Source organism: Nycticebus coucang, chromosome 1 (assembly GCF_027406575.1).
Source record: "Nycticebus coucang isolate mNycCou1 chromosome 1, mNycCou1.pri, whole genome shotgun sequence".
NCBI classification, from domain to species: domain Eukaryota; kingdom Metazoa; phylum Chordata; class Mammalia; order Primates; family Lorisidae; genus Nycticebus; species Nycticebus coucang.
In genome coordinates this window covers 67,422,718-67,428,582 of record NC_069780.1, presented here as the reverse complement: position 1 = coordinate 67,428,582, position 5,865 = coordinate 67,422,718, and the positions used below count along the sequence as shown (strand labels likewise).

Below are 5,865 nucleotides of genomic sequence, written 5' to 3'. Positions count from 1 at the left end.
CTGGGATAAGGCCCTGGGATTTTTGTTTTAAACAAAAGCCACGGGATTTTGTGGTGCTGCTGGCCCTGAACATGGATAAATACTAGTGTAACAGATAGTAGGGTTACTTGATAAGCCTCCTTGAAAATTTGAATCAGTCCCCTTGGGGACAGAATTCCCAACAACACGTTACAAAACACAGAATCAAACCAATTCTTAATATCCTTGCCACCAAAATATAGCCCAAGGCCCACTGCCTCTCACTTGGCTCTTGCAATGACCTCTGTACTTGCCTCCTTAGGGGCCTCCCTGCTTATCTCTGGAAGGCGTTTGGGGACACCAGATGAGAAGGTTTTGGTGTGAGGAATGAAGAGCCTTAACACAAGTCTGTGTCAGAGACTGAGAAACTCTGGGAGGACCACTCCCAAGTAAATCTCAAGTCTGTATTTATTATCATAAAATAGGAAGCTGCTTGTCAGACATTAGCACTGATTAGGGAGGACATGGAGAAGGTCAGATAGAATGTCTCCACTTTTGTTTTGCAAAACTGCCAATCATAGAACAACTTCTGCCTCTAGCATCAAGAGACTTTTGGAATCCAGAGAATCTTTACCAGAACTATTAGGCTTGGTATTTCCACACCTCACATATACATTCTCTCTTGGAGGCCACTTTTCTGATCTCCTACACATACACAACTCACACGTCATTCTTGTGATTCTCCAGGTCTCCCGGGCAGGAAGTGAGTTTACGCTAAAGATCAGGACTGTTTTCCCTACACTCACTCTTGCACTTCTTTTAGCACAGCAGTCAGAGCGGCCCTTTTGAAGCACAACTCAAATTATGTTACCCTGCCCAACTCCTCATCATGATTTATGAGGCCTTACATAGTCTCATTCCTAACTATTTCCCTTCTCCCTCTCAACTCCAACCACGATGACCATCGTGTAGTACTTCAACATACCAAGTGTGCCCCAGACTCAGGGCCTTGGTGTTTTCTGATCACTTCGAGTGGAATGCTCTCCCACCAAATTATCTCCCGCTTGTGCTTTCATTTTATTGTCATCTCAAAAAGAGACTCTCCTTATTCCCCTAGCCTGTTATCCTTTGTCCTATTTTTCTTTTTGGCACATACCGCATGACACGTGGAATATTTAATTGCATCTTTGCAAGGACAGTGGCTTTATCTGTTTTCTGCATTACTCAGTCTGAGCAGATGGAAGAGGGTGTGCCATATAAAAAGAGTTCAATAAATACCTAATGAATGAGCAAATGTAGGAACTCGCATGTAGGGTTTATAGGAAATAAGATAAAGGTAGAATCTGAAGTCTATTTGAAGAGTTCAACTTTATGTACTAAGGAGAAGGCAGATTCTGCCTCTTCTGCTACATTTGAAGATGCCAGATGGGATCCTTGTTTTAAAAAAAGGCGGGGGGGAGGGATGTTAATTTTTGGCTCCAGAAATCAACATTCATATGACCTTACTTTTTGCTCTGAATCACCTCACTGTGCTGGAAACTTAAGTGATGTATATTGAAAACAAGAACAATTGTCCAGCCTCTTCTTCATTATTGCCATGCTTTGAACAAGAGCAATCCTTCAAAATTCATGCTGAAGCATAATTCTCAGTGTAATAGTGGTAAGAGGGAGGTTAACCTCTGTTTGAGAGGTGGTTAAGGGACTCTGCCCTCATCAGTGGGATTAGTACATTTATAGAAGGATTCAGGTGGAAAGGAGAGTTCTTTCACCTTTCCATCTCTTCTACCATTTGAGTACACAGTGTTCTTCCCCTCCAGAGGATAGCAGCAAGCCACCATCATAAAAGCAGAGAGCAGCACTCGCCAGACACCAAGTCTGTAAGCACCCTGATCTTGGACTTTAAGTATTTTTTTAAATTTCGGGTTAATATGAGGGTACAAATTTTTAGGTTACCTTGTTTTCAATTCTAAGATAAAGTTCGAGTTGTAGTTGAGCCCTTCACCCAGGGGGCATTCTGAACACCCTCACATTGTTCATATTAGGTGAGATCCCTAATGCCCTCTCTCCTCCCACCAAACGCCCTCCTTCCTCCCCCCGTTCTCCCTCTTCTCCCCTCCTCCTGGCTAAACTATATTTGTGTTTTATCATTTGTGTGAATGTGTAGTTGTTTGTATATTGGCTTCGTACTAATATTGAATACATTGGATTTTTTTCCATTCTTGAGATACTTTATTAATAAGAATGTATTTCAACTCCATCCAGGTAAACATAAAAGATGTAAAGTCTCCTCTCTTCTTACAGCTGAATAGTACTCCATGGTATGCATATATCATTGTTTGTTAATCCATTCATGGGTTGATGGGCATTTGGGCTGCTTCCATGACTTGGCAATTGTGAACTGAGCGGCAATAAACATTCTGGTACAAATGTCTTTAAAAAAAAAATATATGTAACACTTCATGAATTTACATGGTCATCCTTGGGCAGGAGCCAAGCTAATATGTTCCATATCATTCCAATTTTGCATACGTGCTGCCCATGTGAGCACTTCTAAAGTATTCTTAAAGACTATCTAAGCAAGGTATAAACAGAGGTGGATGCACCAGCAACAAATCTGAAACCCCAGATCTCCTGGTGTATGCAGACCCCTGTAAGAATGAGGAATTACTCTTATGGAATGTTTGAGGTGGAAAGGGAAAGCCCAGCTGCACTCAGGGAATTTTCCCAGGTAAGCAGTTCTAGTAAATCGTCGAGATAGATCTCAGAAGAAAGGCACCTAAATTGACAAGCTTTCAATAATTCATCAGAAGTTTCTTTTTTGGTGGAAGCATTCACTCCTGTCTGTAATTTTGCAGGTTTTTTATTCTTTTTCCTAAAGGGGACCTAGATTAAATTCAATCTTTATGTGAGTATTAATCTTTTCTTTTCACCAAAGTTAGAAATTCCTTTGGTACTAGGATTGTGTGCTTTTGTTTCCAGTGCATCTTTGATAAAACTGAGTTCACAGAGGAAACCAAGTTAATGCTTTGTCCCTCGATTCCCTGAATTGCATCAAAACTTGTTTGGAGTGTTTGTAAAGCGGTTAGCAAAATGACTTATCACTTCGCGGTATTTCACTCTGAGAAACTAGGATGCCATTCCCAATTTACTGATTTAGAACCCAAAGAAATTCTTTTCCCTAATATCCATTCTTACATCATAATGTTTGTCTTGAAAAATATTAAATTTATGTTTTAATTAATGATTTAAAAGTATGGCTCTTTTAATTCCACAGGCCATTGAGTGAATACATGTCCACAAGGTAATCACGAAAGAATACTAGTCTACACAGATAACTTTTTTAAGAAGTGAGGAAAAGTCAAAAATTTCTTGTGATGAACTACTTGTAGTGAGAAGTAGTGGGTTTATAGCTCTTAATTCCTATAATCTTACTTACCACTAATAGAATGATATAGAGCAAAGCTTTCTATGTGCATAGGGATGTTTGTTTGTTTTAAGAGTTAAATTAATCTTTAATTAATCAAAAAAGGTATTGCTATTCAATTTGCATATTGTGAAAAAAACAAAAACACCATTTAAATTGAAAATTTTGACCAGGCCCAATATTAGTCCAGAAACTTAATCTGCTTTGTTTCTTTTCACACATGCATTTTTAGAGAAAATGTAATATAAATATCCCGAACTGAATTTTTCAAATTTAGAGAATTTAATTAAAATCATTGATACTTATAAAGATAAAAAACTATTAAATAAATTCATAAGAAAACAAACTAGTCAATAATTGAGACTAATATTGAATAATATTAAACTAATTTCATCCTAATTTTATGTATTTAATAGACTATTTTTCTACCAGAATTGATTGTCTTCTGTCACTTAAAGATAGAATTAGAGAGTAAATAACCATAATGGTTTAAAATTCAACCAATTTGGACAAAATTTAAAATTGTATCTAAATAATGAACTTGCTCTCCTTACAGAAAAAGCAACATTGAGGACTACATAAGTTGACCAATAAGACAAGACTATAGATCTGATAGACCTCTTTAAAAGTATCTTTTGATATACACTATAAACAATGATTTAAACACTAAAACAGTCTATCTCTGAGGTATTTTTTCAGACAATATAGTACAATAGCAAGTATTATGAGCTGAATGTCTGTGTCCCTCTCCTCCAAATTCATATGTTGAAATCTTAATCCCCAGTGTGATGGTATCAGGAGGCAGGACCTCTGGGAGTTGATTGGGAATGGAGACCTCAGGAATAGGATTGGGACCCTTATAAAAGAGGCCTCTGAGAGCTTTCCAGTTCTCTTCTCGCCATGTGAGGAGACAACAAGAATCAACAGTCTACGAACTGTAAGAGGGTCTTCATCAGAACCCGCAGCACTGACACCTTGATGTCAGACTTCCGGCTCCAGAACTGCGAGACATAAATTTCTACTGCTTATGAGCCACTTGGCCCGGGGCTCTTTGTTATAGCAGCCTGAACTAAGACAGAAATACAAGTTGAATTTTAAGTTGTTTAAGATTTGTGATAAATCAAACCATGTCATCTATATAGAAGACAATATAACACTTACATTTTAATTCTATGTAGCAGGAGCCATGAACCTGTTTCATCCCAAAGCAAAATGAAATCATTTAGAATCAAAATGGGAAGAAAAAGGTACTAAGTCCATCTCTGATCCTTCATGAGAAGTTCAGTCTATGCTATTAAGATGTAGTTCTAGGGAGGCGGAGCAAGATGGCAGCCGAGTAACAGCTTCCTTGCATCTGGGCACCGTGAGTCTGGGGAGATAGGACTCCAGGCATCTCTGGCTGGTGGGAACTGCCTATCATCACTCCTATGAAAATACAGGGAGTCAGCGAGAGACTTCTGGACCCCAAGAGGAGGACTAAAACAGTGGAAAGCCGGCAAGTGGTCGCGTGTGTTCAATCCGTCTAAACCCGCCCACAACTGTAAGTTCAGTAGCAGCGAGACTGCAAACCAGAAAGGCCTTACCTGTGAACTGTTTTGATGTCCTTGGACTTGGCACTGAGTTGAACTGCCTTGGGGAAGGCCTGAGCGGGAGTGCGGAGAACTTTGGCCGTTGTCTAGGGCCCCAGTCTGAGCCGCTGAGCCAGACGGAGCTGATAGTGTTTGGTGGTGGGTCACACGGATCCATTGTCAGTGATCTGCCCCGGCAAGCTCTGCCCTCAGGGTCGCAGAGCTAGAAACGGGTGGGAGCTGGTAACCCAGCAACCAAGTAGCCTAAGGGTGGGGTCTGAGCCGCCTTGCAGCCCTAACCCTCAGGGGCAGAGTGAGATCGGTTTTGGCACACTGAGTAAGTGCATAGCCACTTCAGCAGCGATTCCAGCGAGAAAGCTGGGAAAGCTTCTGCTCAGCAAGTTTACAAGTTCAAAGTGCCTTTTAAATAGGCTGAAGAGAGATTTAGGGTGTCTACCTGCTGGGGTTTGAGAAATCAGCAGCCTCCAGTCGTATCAGAACTGTGACTAACATCTCATACCCCAGAAGACCACGTGTTGCCCAGACAATATTCAATAACATATACAAACTGCTTTGTTTTTGGTTGTGTATTTTTTTCTTCTTTTTTTTTTTTGGTTTGGTTGTTTTTTTTGTTTGTTTATTTTGACGTTGCTGATGTTCTTTTGTTTTTTTAATTTCAATCTTTTCCACACAGATCCCTTTTTCTTTCTCAATTTTCCTAGTTTAATTATAATTTCCCATTGCTGCCTTTTTTAATAACTTCAACTTCATTTTTGCTAGTGTTTCTACCGATATAATTTGGTTTTTCACCCAATTTTATCCCCGTAAAGTTTTCTGTTTGCTTCTTTTGGTTTGATTTATAGCATTTTTGTCTTTCCTCTCTACTTGGTGGAGGTGGGGTACTGTGTCTGATCA

The 5,865-nt window shown here is 39.7% G+C and overlaps 1 non-coding gene across 1 annotated transcript; it reads right to left on the bottom strand.

Moving 5' to 3' along the window:
* Positions 1–2,399: 2,399 nt before the first annotated feature.
* LOC128592714 (U6 spliceosomal RNA) lies at positions 2,400–2,506 on the bottom strand. The gene has a single exon (XR_008381986.1). It is a non-coding gene; the product is annotated as a U6 spliceosomal RNA (small nuclear RNA).
* Between the last annotated feature and the right edge of the window lie 3,359 nt (positions 2,507–5,865).